The sequence below is a fragment of the Diabrotica virgifera genome, chromosome 1, assembly GCF_917563875.1.
Source record: "Diabrotica virgifera virgifera chromosome 1, PGI_DIABVI_V3a".
NCBI classification, from domain to species: domain Eukaryota; kingdom Metazoa; phylum Arthropoda; class Insecta; order Coleoptera; family Chrysomelidae; genus Diabrotica; species Diabrotica virgifera.
In genome coordinates, this window is record NC_065443.1 from 298,253,221 (window position 1) to 298,269,375 (window position 16,155).

Below are 16,155 nucleotides of genomic sequence, written 5' to 3' on the forward strand. Positions count from 1 at the left end.
AATGTCCCAAAGAATCTAGAAAAAATATTTTTCGGAGGAACATAGGGGATTTTTGCAATAGAGCGCGCCGCATCGGCAAAAAAGTCGGATGAACATGCATATTTAACAATTAAAAAACAACGGTTTAAATTAAGGCTAGACGCGATCACTCTCCAGAATCTTGAAGCTGAATGTTTAACCTTGAATTTAAGTATCTGGCAACTTCAAAAATACTAATTTAAATATGAGTTTTCAAGCCTCGAAAATGCGTATTTTCGCATTTTTCAGATTTTAAATCGTCTATAACTCGAAAACTATTAATTTTTGAGAAAATTTACAAGATACCTTTCTTGTTGAGAATGACCCACAAAACTTAAAAATATATGTTCCGGAGCAAAAAATCGTCATCTTTTGTATTTGTTTAAAAAATTTGTATAAACAATTTCTGCCCAAAAATTCCGGCCGGCACCCTTCAGATTTGTTTAAAGGGGACATTTTTGAATAGGAATCCACAAAGAAACCGAATCAGAAATTTTTCCAGACGGGAGCGATCTCACTACATGGACTAATTTTATTCATTCATTGTCTAGCTGTCAGACAGATTCTGTGATCTTGCGCCATTTTATCGGCCACTCGGCCACAGTGGTCAGATTCGGCTTTGCTTAAATAGATGTTGCAGCACCTGTCTTAATTTTTCAAATAAGTGTAGCAAATAAAATTTATTTATTTTAAACTTATTTAACATATAATTGTAATTAAAAAATCTATTTTTAATTGTATAAGTACGTTTTCAACAATATTTTTTATACAGTGCACTGGAATAAGTATTACCCCCCCCTTATTAACTTATTTATTTTTAGCACATAAGCAAAACGCTCGGACAGGTCGATTTTTAAAATAATCATAGTATATTATAGCATCAATGTTTCGAACTTTACGAGATCCGTCTTCAGGTGACAGGCATAAATTTGATTTTTTTAAATGGGAAAGTACATCATGTGACACTTTATTTAAAAGCTTTTGAAATACTGATTACAAAAATGTATAATACTTTAATCTTTTTTGAGAGCGTAGGTGCAAAATTTTGGTCGAATTATTTTTAAATCCATTCATTTTTTTTCGAATCGTGAGAAAACTAATAAGTACTTTTGAAAAATTTAAGCGCAGAATGAAATACTACAGTATTATCGAGGGTCGAAAGTCCCTGAAAATTTCTATAATATTTATTTTAATAAGTCACAAGGGCGAAAAAAGAGGAAATTTAGTCTGATTTTTAATTTTAAATATAAATTATCATTAAAAAAAACTTTCTGTTTATTCTGAGGGGTTTTCAGGCCTGCGTAATAATGTGATCTTTCATTATGCGTTTAAAATTTTCAAAAATACTTATTCCTGACGTTAAAATAGGTCGATTTAAGCTAACTTGCCTTAGTACAAAAGTTGATAATAACCGAAATATAGGGTGTCAAAGTTACACTTTTATTTTATTTATTTTTGAATATTTCCTGACCAGAGGCGTACGATGGGAGAACGTGAATGGTTGACCCTTCCCAAATTCTACGCCACTGGCGGAATTTCTATTTTAGTGTAATTTTTTGATTCTACAATACTTTCTATGTAAATAACATACTCTTCATTTGTAACGATTAAGCTATTAGTTTTCGAGATATTTGAAGCTAAAAACGAAGGAGCATAATACATTAATCAAAATAAGTGTGCCTTTTCATTTTTAACTTCAAATATCTCGAAAACTAATGACTTTATCGTTACGAAAGAAGAGTATATTATTTGCATAGAAAGTATTGGAGAATATAAAAATTATGCTAAAATAGCAGTTTCATCATTGGCGTAGAATTTGGGAAGGGTCAACCATTCACTTTCCCCTGTCGTACGCCTCTGGTATTAACCAGAAACGATTATTTAACATAATTTAGTAGGGTGTATAATACCTACACTTTCTGCTAAGTATCATAAGGAAATGTCAAATAGTTTTATAGTACCAGGCACACATAGTTCTTAAAGTTTGATATAAAGAATAAATTATGTAAAAAAAAGAATACTTTAAAATAATTTGACATATCCATGTCATACTTGGCAGAAAGTATAGTCACTGTACACCCTACTAAATTATGTTGTAATACCAGAGGCGTGCGACAGGGGAAAGTGAATGGTTGACACTTCCCAAATTCTACGCCAATGATGAAACTGCTATTTCAGCATAATTTTTAGATTCTCCAATACTTGCTATGCAAATAATATACTCTTCATTCGTAACGATAAAGTCATTACCTAGTTTTCGAGATATTTGAAGTTAAAAATGAAAAGGCACACTTATAGTCTCTTTGAATTTACTAAAGCTAGATTTTTCACAGTTGATTACTGCGATTGTGCAGAGGAACATACTGCGGTCGGTCAAGTGAAACGTAGAACAGGGGTTACTGAGAGGGTATAAAAGTTGCTTTCCTACGAAGGTAATTAAATCCATTTACTAAGGCTGAAAATCAGTACACACATTTTAAATTAAATATAAATAAAAGTTATTATAGTCGGTCAGCTGTATGGCGGGACAGAGCCGGTCGGTCGGCCCCATTGAATGTACAGGGTTATTCACTATATTTTGAGCCCCTTGTAAACTGCTTTATTTACAGAATTAGAAAAAATGTAAAATACAAAAGTTAATCGATTTTTAAATTATGATTTTTTAACGTATATATCGTACTAGTGACGTCGTCCATTTGGGCGTAATGACGCAATCGACTATTTTTTTAAATGGGAATAGGGGTCGAGTGCTAGCTCATTTGAAAGGTTGTTCCCTATTCAGTAATGTAAACATTAACATGATTTATTATACAGGGTGTCTAAAAATTTTTTTTAATTAAATTAATTGTTTAATTATTAATTCTTAATGTTTATAGTACTGTATAGAGAATTGAATAACCTTTCAAATGAGCTAGGACACGAGCCCTAAAAAATTAAAAAATAGTCGATTACGTCATCGCGCCCAGATGGATGACGTCACTAGTACCATATATATGTCAAAAAATCATAATTAAAAAATCGAATAACTTCTGTATTTTACATTTTTTTCTAATTCTGTAAATAAAGCAGTTTACAAGGGGGTCAAAATATAGTAAATAACCCTGAAATTCATTGGGGCCGACCGACCTGCTCTGTCCCGTCATACAGCTGACCGACTATAATAACTTTTATTTATATTCAATTTAGAATGTGGTTACTGATTTTCAGCCTTAGTAAATAGATTTAATTACCTTCGTAGGAAAGCAACTTTGATACCCTCTCAGTAACCCCTGCTCTACGTTTCGCTTGACCGACCGCAGTATGTTTCTCTACACAATCACAGTAATCAACTGTGAAAAATTTAGCTTTAGTAAATTCAAAGAGATTTTTCAGTGCTGCCTCCCCATCTATTACATATTTTGATTAATGTAGTATGCTCCTTCGTTTTTAGCTTCAAATATCTCGAAAACTAATAGCTTTATCGTTACGAATGAAGAGTATGTTATTTACATAGAAATTATTGGAGAATCAAAAAATTGCATTAAAATGGTAATTCCGCCAGTGGCGTAGAATTTGGGAAGGGTCAACCCTTCACGTTCCCCCGTCGTACGCCTCTGGTAGTAGCCAGAAACGTTTGTTTAACATAATTTAGGATGTAGGATGTACAATGTACAGTACCATCACCACTTACCAAATTTCGTGTTGTTGTCCCATGCCTGTCATGAAATATTCAAAAATAAATAAAATAAAAGTTTAATTTTGACACCCTGTATTTCGGTTATTATCAACTTTTGTACTAAGGTAAGTTAGCATTAATCGACCTATTTTAACCTCAGGCATCTAAGGCTAAGCTATGGCCCATTCTTTACAAAACACCCTGTATAATAATATTATTATTTTGTCTAGAAATTCCCCGTGCATTAAGGCCTACTGGGGATACCTACCACATAAAAAAGCGTCTTCAGATTCTAACTCATAGGTAGTGGGGAGAAGGGTCAAAAATAGTAATAGCATTAAATAGCATTAAAATAATAATAATAATAGCAGAGGAATGTTAAGAGCATAATAAATTGTATGAATAAAAAAATATATAAATAGACAAGTACAGTCAGAAAAATGAAAGAATACCCATGAACGAACATATAAAACACGCTGTATTTTCCTGTCACCGTGCCACAAAGAAAATTGTCCAGTGCAAGTACATGTAACAATAATTCTGTATCATCTGTGAATAAGTCGATAACTCAAAAATGCAATTTTTCGGTATGGCCATTTTAAACATTTTATTAGTTTTGAAGAATAAAAATTTAAGATTTGACTTATCCACTTATTCACGGTCTGTACCATCTGTGAATAAGTCGATAACTCAAAAATGCAAACTTTTCGCTATGGCCATTTTAAACATTTTATTAGTTTTGAAGAATAAAAAATTTAAGATTTGACTTATCCACTTATTCACGGATGGTACAGAATTATGACATGTACTTGCGCTGGCCAATTTTTTGTGCGACACAGTGACAGGAAAATACAACGTGTTTTGTATGTTCGTTCATGGGTATTCTTTCATTTTTCCTACTGTAGATAAGCTTAACGTTTTTTATTTTTTTATTGTATCCCTATGAATGAGCGTTCGAGAATCTGGTCAAGTCTGGATCGCTGTAAAGCCTAGATAAATAAAATTAAACAACTATATTTATATTGGAAATTCTTCCTTGAAAAACCCTCTACAAAATTTCTGTGATGTCATTTTATTGTAAAATGAGCTGAAAAAGTTTTAACCTCCAAAAGGAAACTTGTTACAAAATTTTCACTTATTTTTGTTTATAATTTTTTTGTTGTTTACTTGACGATAAAAAATAATAGAAATAAAATTGTAGAAAATTTAATTTGCTATTATTTTATGTTTATTTTCCGTGGGGTTGCTGGTTTACGAGATACTACGCGAAAACTCTTTGCAAACCTTTTGCCAAGGTGGCGGCAGGGAGACAAGGGTGGTGAACCCACAAACTTGAACTTAAGCTTCTACTCACCCCCCTACACATTAAAAAACTAAAATTGCATCCTCTAACAGATGTAAAAATCTAGGCTCTAAATCTTAGGCCTCTAAGGCCTAAAAAATGTAACATTGCAATGGACTAAGAGGTTTTCTTTATATCGATAGATCTACAATAACTAAAAAAGTTGTCACATGTCTTAATAAAAATATGAAAAAAAAAATTTAAGAAAAAGCAAAAAAAAAATTGAAAAAATCTAACACATTCGTCAAAGAAAAGCGTTACGCGTCTTCAACGAATAAACGGTTTTCGCCCCACGCTTTTCTTTAACGAATGTTTTAGGTTTTTTCAATTTTTTTTTGCGTTTTAGTTGATTTTTTTTAAGATTTTTAATTTTAGTCACTCGTAACTAAAGAAAAGCGGTTCTTAAAATTTTTTTTCATATTTTTTTTGTTTTTTATTTTTAGTCTTACGCTTTTTAAACATTAAAATATATCGTCATGTTTATTAAATTTTGCATAAAACATATGATGTACAAACATGAAAAGTAGTCGCAATCGGCAAAAAATTTGAAACTTTGTTGTTTATTTATGAAGCACAACGTAAAAAGTGAAATTATGTATAGTTAATATAATTAGCTACAATCCGTAAAAGTTCCAAGTTTCTTCATTGTAAAAAACAAGAGAATTTAAGCATTTCCGTTAAAATCGTTTTTTTATTTAAACAATTAATAAAAATAACATTTTTTTATTGACTATTCGTGTATTGTTCCCGCGAATGCGTAGGTATGTCTGCAAATTTTTGCAAACATACCTTTTTGTCATTTGCATTGAAGAAAAGGCACTCAAATTAACGTCCAAAGATTTGACCAAAACGATTGAACTAAAGAAAAGCGTTTAATTAATTAATACGCCAAAACGAATTCTAATGTTAATTGTAGCACAAAACGTCTCTACCGGTGGTTTTTCTAAGACTACGACACAAACACGAATTTTTTGAATCCGAGTTTTGGTTGAAGTTTTGTTTCGTATCGTATAGGCCGTTCCAAGATGCTGTCAAAATTAAATCAATATGGCTACTGGAACGAGAGGATCATCGTAGGAAAAAAATTTTGCATTTGGATCCATATCAAGGTCGGTAATGACAGTGGTGTGTTGTTGGTTGTCTAACGGATTCGAATATAACCTTTATCTTTTATGTACAGCCGGTTCCTAAAAAAACTGATACGACTCTTAGTAAGATTTGATCATGTTGAGCAGTGTATTTGATTGATCTGACATTATATTGATTATGACAGACACATAATAAAATAAACAAACAACAAACAACTGATTCATGAAAAAACTAATAAGTATTTTAGAAAAATTTAAACGCAGGATGAAAGATTACATTATTACCGAGGGCGGAAAGCCCCTTAGAATAAACAAGCAGTATCTATTGAATGAAATATTTGAAATTAAATATCACACTTTTTTTATTTTCAGCCCTGTAACTTATTAAAATAAATATTATAGAAGTTTTCAGGGACTTTCAGCCCTCGGTAATAATGTAGTCTTTCATTCTGAGTTTAAATTTTTCAAAAATATTTATTAGTTTTCTCAGGATTCGAAAAAAATGAATACAATTAAAATACATTGAGAATTTTGACATGCGTCACAATTTTGCATTAACTCAATGTAAAATTTTAAACTTTTAAAATTTTAATATTTGTAGATGATTGAAATCTGTATTGAAAACAACCGTTAAAATTGTTCTACGTAATTAAACATATTCCAAAATTTTGTAAAAATGTAATACATTTCAGTTTTCAGCCCAAACTTAGGCCACACACAATGCGATAATGTTCACATTTTTGAACTGTCAATATTTTTATTTTATCATCTATTGTTTAACAACAATACAGTTGATAAGATACCCTCAGTTGCGGAGAAAGTATTAATAATAAAGATTAATAATAAAGTCTAATAACTGTGGAACAGAATAAGCTATCTGACAAATTTTAAGATTTGGCAGTGACATTGACAGTATGTAAATATTAAGTATTTATCCTTCAAAATACACTGCTCAATTTTCTACAAAATACGCGTCAAGAGTCGTATCAGTTTTTTTTGGAACCAGGTGTACATATTTATATAATCTCATCATAATTTTTAATATTTATTTTATGTGCTTTTTCAGGGCTGTGGCTTCTGGCTTGTAGTTATAAACATTGGTCTTATTCTTATTGCTAAATATATTACCTTTGAATATATAAAACATCTCACAGGTCGTAGATAAAATGTTTGTTTAATACTTGTGATAATAAAACGTATTCTTCCCAAAAGGCGTTGAATAAACATTACAGACTATTTCATAATATTATTTTTAAAGAAGTGCTATACGAGTGTCATCAGTGCAATAAAACTTTTCCGTCCAAAAGAAAACTGCAAGAGCCTCACAGCAAGAATCACAAAACGTTTCCTATCCCAGGCACAACATTTCAGTGTGATAAACTGTATGCATCAAAAAAGTATTTGAAAATACAAATACATTCTCTTGGCAAATATGAATGCCATACATGTGGATCTATTTTTGACACAAAAAATGAAATATGTGATCATATAAAATTACATAATAGATGTAGGAACCTGTTATGCCCATTCAATGAGTGCCAAGAATCTTATAACAGATACAAACATCTTGGTAGTCATATCTCAGATTATCATAATTTACATCTGATAACTGAAACATATACATTCAGTACTAATGAAGGTAATAAAGTTTTTCTGATTTTTTTTTTGTAAGTACTTAAAAGCTGTTAGGTACATCAACATTTTCTCTTTGAACTTGGTCTAGCCAAATACATTAATAGCAGCCTTTTTCAATTGTTTTCAGAATTCAATAAATGGCGTTCTGCAAAAGAACAAGAACTGAAAGCAAAATATATTTTGTCTACCAGTGAAAAAAAAATTAAAGGAGGGTGTAAGAACATATTATATTTGTCATAGATCTCAAGCTCCACAGATAACAGAAACCCCTAAAAGAAATGCGAAATCTATGGGAACAAATAAAATTGGACGTACATGTCCATCTACTATGATTGTTACAAGTAACCAAGAATGCATATCAGTTGTTTTCTTTCCTGTACATGTTGGTCATTATAATGAACTAGGGCGTTTAAGAATTGATGAGACAGACAGGATTAAAATAGCAGGTAAATTATAGAAAAAAATAGATACTATACAAAACTAATATACAGTACGTAAATCGTTCATCTGGACATAGGGAATATACATGGAGAGAATTGTGGCAACTGAGCTAACCTGTGTTAGTTGAAGCTTCTGTTCAAGTACAAGTGTTTGGTGCAATAGAGCTGTTTGAACAAATAGAATGAGTGAGTTTTGAAGCAACGCTGTCCATAAATAAATCAAAAACAGAGTTTATGATTAATGAGTTAATAATTTTACTTTAATTTTCAAAATATTTTTTATTTAAAAAATAACTTCAAAACTAAACAGTTTTCTGTCGTATTTTGGGATTATCTGTCAGTCGAAATGAGTTGTGAATTTTGAGGTTGATGCCCCTTAATGCTAATAAACATATTGTCATCGAGAGAGCTCAATTGCCACAAGTATGTCAATATAATACAATGTATGTATTTATGTATCTAAATATATACAATGTATGATCCCTATGTCCAGCTGAACGATTTACGTACTGTATATTATGTTTATTGCGAGGAAGTAATTATATACCATGTGAATAAATAAACATTATTTTCATTTTTTTACCTATTGGATGTTGATCTTGTCAATATATCGATGCCTCAGAAACCAATCAGTGTAAGTTAATTAAAAAGAGATAATAAGATGTTTGTGAAAGTAGTTGCCGAAAAATAAGGATTCAATAAAAATAAATAAACCCTCTTTATTTATCATTATATTCATAAATACGAACAAGGAAATTGTAATATATGTATATAATAATATGTGTTACATCTCTTAAGCCATTTTTAGGAAGAATGTGACTTACACTGATTTCCGATGTTAACTCACAATGACAACCTCTCATGGATTTCGTCTGAACTAGCTGTGAGGATGTTTTCATTGTCAAACGCTGAGCGCACATGAATAGGTAATATTCATTATCTATTCACATTTCAAAAAAAGTTGGCATCGATGTTGTATATAAAATTTGTAAAAAAACATGTAAAATAAATAATTAATATAACCTACTTGCTTCAAATGCATGTGTGCTCAGCATTTGACCAAAGAATATATATACTCTTCTAGACGAAGAGTTTGAATGGTATAGATGGTCACGTTTATTTGTACCTTGAAAATACTGTAGTTCATTGTCAGGCCACATGCACCTACTCAATTGGTGCACAAAATCCTATGCTGAAACGTTACAGGACAGTACTACTACTACTACTACATTGTTTGATTTGCTTGTCTTGATAATGTTAAGAAGAAATGCGTACAATGTGCTTCCCCGTTTAGGATTTTGTCCTCTTCAGGGTTTGTGGTGAATGTTTAGAGTTGGCAGCAAAAGCAAACAGTCCGAAAAACACACTGGGGCAAGCGCCGTGTCCTGGTGTTCTTGGATCCTTGGTTATGCCGGACGGTGGTGTCCAGAAGGCTAAGAAGTCAACAGAGAAGAAAGTTTGATGGATTGTTGTTGGTTCCATAGACATTTACGTGTACTGTCCGTGCTTTGCTCTCGACCAGTCTCCCTAGAAACCATTGTACAACGACAGGCGAACCTGCGTCCCTCGTCGGCGGTCAGGAGGTGGCTTTGAGCGCAGTGTGGACAGTGAGCGTTCGAGTGGAGAAAATAGTTGCGGCTATTTTCTTGGGACGAACAGGTATAATTGTGCAATGAAGTTGGGAAACCGCAAAAAACCAACTTCTCCCTGTTCGGGGTAGGGAAGAGGAAATGTTAGAGGTGGGTACGGTAGGCTAACGGGGTAGCCTCAAGGATGTTTTCGTACTCTACCGGGAGTTCGTCAATGCATGTTTGCATTAGAGCGGACGGTACGTGAATCTTTTTGCGTTTGGGCTTTCGGTAGAGTACGTGGCCGGAAGATGAACAGGAACATTTGAGAGATTCTTGTGTGTCGGAAGGGGGGCCGTTGATTACTTTGATTGTGAAGTTCCTGTTCAGAGAGTTTATTCTCTCGGTGATTTTGGGGATGTTCGAGATGTTATGGATTTCGTTTGAGGGATATCGCCAGTGCTCATAGTTACATCTACGCAAGACTCTGCGCTCTGTCCTCAACAACCTCTCTTGTTTTTGTCTTGAGCAAAGAGAGTAGATACATGATTTGTACTCCATGACGGGTCGAATAAAGGTCTTGTAAGTGTGAATGAGAGTCTTCTTGTGTGTCTTGCCAATTTTTCCCGAGAGAGCGTTGAGAAGTCTGGCCCTGTTCCTTACCCTATCTAAAGTTGCCTTTAGATCTGCGTCCCAGTTGAGAGTCCTGGTAAACAGTACTCCCAAGTAGTTCACAGTCGGGCTAACAACAAGCCTTTCTCCCAACAGACTCAGAGGATATTGGTCGTCTTCATTGCGAATGATTCTATTTGACACAGAAGGGGCGCGAAACACAATTGTTGTTGTTTTGTTCGCGTTGAGCGTGACTCTCCACTTACAACACCATTCGCCGACGCCGTCCAACAGAGCCTGGGCTCTTCTGAAGAGGAGTCTTGGGTTGTATCGAGAGGTAGTTGAGAGCAGAGTCGTGTCGTCTGCATAGAGAAACAGCCGAGCACCTGGGATATTTTGGTTAGTGATGTCGCTGTTGTAGATGATGTACAACAGCGGCGCTAGGACTGAACCCTGGGGAACTCCAGCTTGTGGAGTGAAGGGGGTGGACTTTTGATCGCCTATTTTAACTCTGACAGTACGGTTTTGGAGGTAGGAGTGTACAATTTTGGTAAATTGCAATGGTAGCCCGATGTCCAGAAGTTTCCGAACAAGCCCGTCGTGCCAGACCTGGTCGAAAGCCTTCTGCACATCCAGAAATGTGGCTATGGCGAATGAACCATCGTTGATGGTTTGAGTAACTTTGGTAGTGAAATCTATTAATGCATGTTTTGTAGATTTACCTGACTGGAATCCATATTGGAATTTTGGAATGATATTGTGATTTTCGAGAAAGTCATTGAGCCTCTCTTTTAAGATTAGCTCAAGGACCTTACCCAGAGTATTGATTAGTGAGATTGGTCTATAGGATTCCACGTCGGTTGGGGGTTTGCCTTTTTTCAAAAGCATGATGGTGTTGGCCACTTTCCAAGGAGTAGGAAAGTGGCTGTTTTTGAGACATGCATTGAATATTTTAGTTAGAAGAGGAATGATACTCTCTGGAAGTTTTTTGAGGCACCTTCGGTTGATGCCATCAGGTCCGGGAGCGCTGTTTTTGCCGATTTGGCAAAAGCTCTCCGTTTCCCTGTCGGTGAGGGGGTCCATGATAGGATCATAGACTGGAATGTAGTGGTTGAGAGTAACATTTACTATGTATTCTGTGTTGAATTTAAATATGCGATCAAAGTTCGGGTTATCTGGCGTTTGAAAATTGTTTTGAAGCGAATTTCTGAATGCTTCGGCTTTCCCTTCTGGGGAATTGACTATGTGATTGTTGACCAACAGATGAGATGGTTGAGATAATTTTTGTTTTGTTAGGACTTTGAATTTTTGCCAGAATTTACCTCCGTCTCTGTAGTCCAGTTTTGAGGTAGCATCTTCCCATCGGCGAACCGTTAGGACAGATATCTCCCTCTTTATCCTGGCACAGATCCGGTTGTACTCTGTTTTGATTAGTGGGTTTCTGTTGGCCTTGTATTGACGTAGAAGACGTCGTTTGTGTTGAATTTTGGCAATGATGTATTGTGGAAGTGCCGGTGATGTATAAGTTATTTGTTTGAGTGGAATTGCGTGCGTGATCGCCTCAGTGATGAGGTTCTCGATATCGGTTGCACTTGTGTCGATACTATCTTTAGTATCGAGTTCGCCTAACATTGGGAGATTTTGTGTGATGAAGTTTTGGAATTCAGTCCAGTTAGCGTGACGATAGTCTCTTATAGATCTTGGAGGGTTTGGTTGTTTTGGAATGAGTATGTCGGTGTCGACAAGAAGAGGTAAGTGGTCTGACGTAATCGAATCGCCTATGTGGCATCTATCCCCGAACCGGTCCAGAATGTTACTAGTAACTAGGATGTGGTCGACAATAGAAGCCCCATTGGCGTTCAAAAACGTGAATTCAGTGTTGGTGATTCTTGAAATAGGAAAGTCTAGTAGATAATCCGTGAGGCGGATGCCTTCTGGGTTTTGACGATGATCACCAAACTGTGTGTGTCTACAATTTAGATCGCCCATCAACACAGCCTTGCTGAGCCTCGAAAAGTACTCTAGCAAATGCCTGTTGAGTGGTTGATCCGGGTGTTTGTAGTAAGAGACTATCGTGAGGGTTTCGTTATTGGGGATGTGCACGTCAATTGCCAGGTGCAAGTCCACATCAGGTGGACGAAAATTTTGTGGGAATGTGTGTGTGTTGTGCGGTATTCCGTGTTTCACGAGAATACCATTCCCACGTGAAACCTGATAACGGCTTCGATGGATGATCGAATATCCTGCGAAGTGTGGATCGTTTTTCGACAGAGTATCTGTGAGTGCGAGGATCTGGATGTTATGCTTCGACAGGATATTCTTGATGAGGGGTCTCTTTTTGGAGAGACCCTGACAGTTGACTGTGCCTAGGGTGAAATCCATAAAGGGAGGGTGTTTAGTGGTTGGGGCGGAATGTCACCGTGACAGGACAGTACCCTTCTATAAGGTCTATATCCTTTGGTTTGACATTGAAAATACACTTAAAGCTAGTTCAGCCGAATTCCACGAGAGGTCGTCATTGTGACAATATTGCGAATTGACTTCTGAAGCATCCATATAATAACACCTAGGAACAAGAAGTCCTTCTTATAGCTACTAAAATATGATAATAGTATTTATTTTGTTTCTAGGTAAATTGTCTCAAGGGGTCCCAATAGGCAGAGTGATATTAGAGAAAGTGCACCCAGTGGAGAGAGTTCACTTGATTGAAAAAAAGGACCTTACCAACATTGTACGAGATTTTTCAATTGGATACACTATCAAAAGGCACAAAAATGATGCAGTCAGTGTACAATTATGGGTCAAAGCCATGCAATTATTGGAAAACAACCCAGTTTTATTTTATAAAAACAGTGAAGAAGATGATGAGGGAGTGTTTGATAAAAATGATTTTGTTTTAATAATAATGACAGAATTTCAGAAAAAGTCACTTATTTCATTTTGTCAAGACAAAATCTGCATTGATGGCACTCACGGTTTAAACCAGTATGGATTTCAATTATACACAATTGTTATTGTTGAAGAATATGGTTCTGGGGTACCAGCAGCATTTTGTTTTTCAAACAGATCTGATGAAACACTCTTTCAACATTTTTTTCAATGTATTAAAGATAGTGTTGGATTATTGTCACCAAATGTTTTTATGTCAGATGACTATAATGCATTTTACAATGCATGGAAATCAGTTATGAGCGAACTACCTAATAGACTGGGTACAAAATTCTGGAAAAATATTAGATAAGAATAAAAGATCTCACAGAAAATGTGTTGGAAGTCCTCATCTCACTAATTATTGATTCTATTGAAAAAGGTAAATTTCCAGAGTGCCTAAAAATAGCCATCATTATTCCTCTTCATAAGGGTAGTGAAATATCTAATACCTACAATTAGAGACCTATTGCACTACTACTGGTACCCTCCAAAATTATTGAGAGACTCATAAAATCCCGACTTACATCCTTTCTCGTTGAAAACAACATATTATCACAAAATCAGTTCGGCTTTTTAAATAATAAATGCACCACTGATGCCATGTTTTCTGTACTACATGAGGTTTATCAAACTGAACAATAATCTTCACATTGCCACAGTTTTTTGTGACTATGCCAAAGCTTTTGACTGTGTAAATTACATTTTGATAAAAAAACTAAATTTCTACGGAATTCGAGGTATTTCTTTAAATTGGTTCCAATCTTACTTGGATGATAGGAAACAACTGGTTAGAACAAATGGTACAGACTCTAGTCTCAAAAACATTGTATGTGGGGTACCTCAAGGTTAAGTATTGGGTCCTTTACTTTTCCTGATCTTTATTAATGACATCACTAGTTTAAAAATCAAAGGAAAAATCTTTCTTTTTGCTGATGATACCAGTATCACTTGGAGCAACTCAAATATTGCAACTCTTCATGCTACTATAACTTTTGATCTACTTACAATAAAAACCCGGTCTGACTCTAATTTACTCTCCTTTAACGTAGATAAAACAGTAGCATTAGATATCATATATACAATAGCAAAACAACTCAGGAGCTCTTCAACCCTTACCTCTTAATAACAGCCAGATCAGTACCGTTGATTCTGTAAAATTTCTTTTTATTTTTACAGAATCATACATTTAAGGACAGCATCCTTAAATGGTCCCTTCATATCGATTTGTTAAGGAAGAAACTATCTTCAGCTTACTATGCTATAAGATCTGTTTTCTTAGCCTAGACAAAAGCCTACCTATCTGAAAGACCATATTATTCAGTAGAAGATTTTCTTAATCAATAACTAAAAAATTACAGTACCCTTGGCACAAGTAGTATTTTTATTATTTTTTTATCTATGTTTGAGTGTCGTATGCAGCAGCTTAACTTTTAAACTTATTAATTACTAGGTAGACTATGAAATTTGCAATTGATTCTTTCTGTTTAACTTCATTATTAGTACATATTATTTTTTAATTACATTGATGATTTATGTAATTTTAGTAAATTTAATTGTTGTTGTTTTGTTTTCTTGACTTTTTATAAGCTTTGTCAATAAAATTATACAATTTTGACAATAAGAGCCCACGCAGACTGCAGACTTTTTAGTCTGCTTCTTAATCAGTACAGAGAGGTATGCAGATGCGCACACTACACCGATTCACTGATGCATATCTCTCTGTACTGATTAAGAAGCCGACTAAAAAGTCTGCAGTCTGCGCGGGCTCTAAAGCATATTTCTCTCTCTCTCTCTCTCTTCTCTATAAGTAAGTGTAATGTTGTAAATTATTGTAACCTGTGTGTAATAAATGTCTAACAATTAAAAAATCTGTTTTTTACTAGTCAATAAGGGGTAGGCGCAAAATCTTGGTCCAATGCTGTTTAAATGCATTTATTTTTTTTTTGAATCCTGAGAAAACTAGTAAATATCTTTGAAAATTTTAAAAGCAGAATGAAAGATTACATTATTGCCGACGGCCGAAAGTCTCTTAGAATAAATAAAAAGTTTATTTTTTCTTTTCAATAAAATATTTAAAATTAAAAATCACACTAAATTTTTCTCCTTTTCTTTCATCCCTGTAACTTATTAAAATAAACATTATAGAAGTTTACAGGGACTTTCGGCTCTTGGTAATACTGTATTTGCATTCTGCGTTTAAATTATTCAAAAATACCTATTAGTTTTCTCAGGAATGGAAAAAATGAATGCATTTAATTAGCTTTGCGCCTATCCCTATAAGTCATTGACATAGAAGCTAGAGTAACATCCTACAAGCAAAATGACCATTTTGAGACAAATGGATACAAACTGTTTACTTTAGTAGGTACGCACTTACCAGAAATAAGTTGTTAAGCAAATGAAGCTTAATAATATGTAGGTAAGCCTATTTCATCATTAGTTTTGGCTAAAAATGCTTTTTAGTAATAATTAAATTATTTATTAAAAATTACGTAGGTATATTTATTATTTCATAGGATCTTATTTTAAAAAAATCATTTTAAAAGCTAAATAAACACAGCAGTAAAATACATAGAAGTTTTATTTGTTGATTTACTGATAAATACATTAATGTACAGCCTATAATAGTTACAATTTATTTAAATCTGGTTAATCATGTCATCTTCAACTTGCTGAATTCTTCAAAACTTTTATTTTCTTCAGGTAGGTAATTAAAGGAATCCTTATGAGACATTCGAGAGTTATCAAGTAACTCACTGTAACTCTATGAGAATACGGTAACGTTATAAATAACATGTAAAGTATACAGTAAAATAGCGTTACCGTATTCTCCTAGGGTTACTTGATAACTCTCTATTATATTATA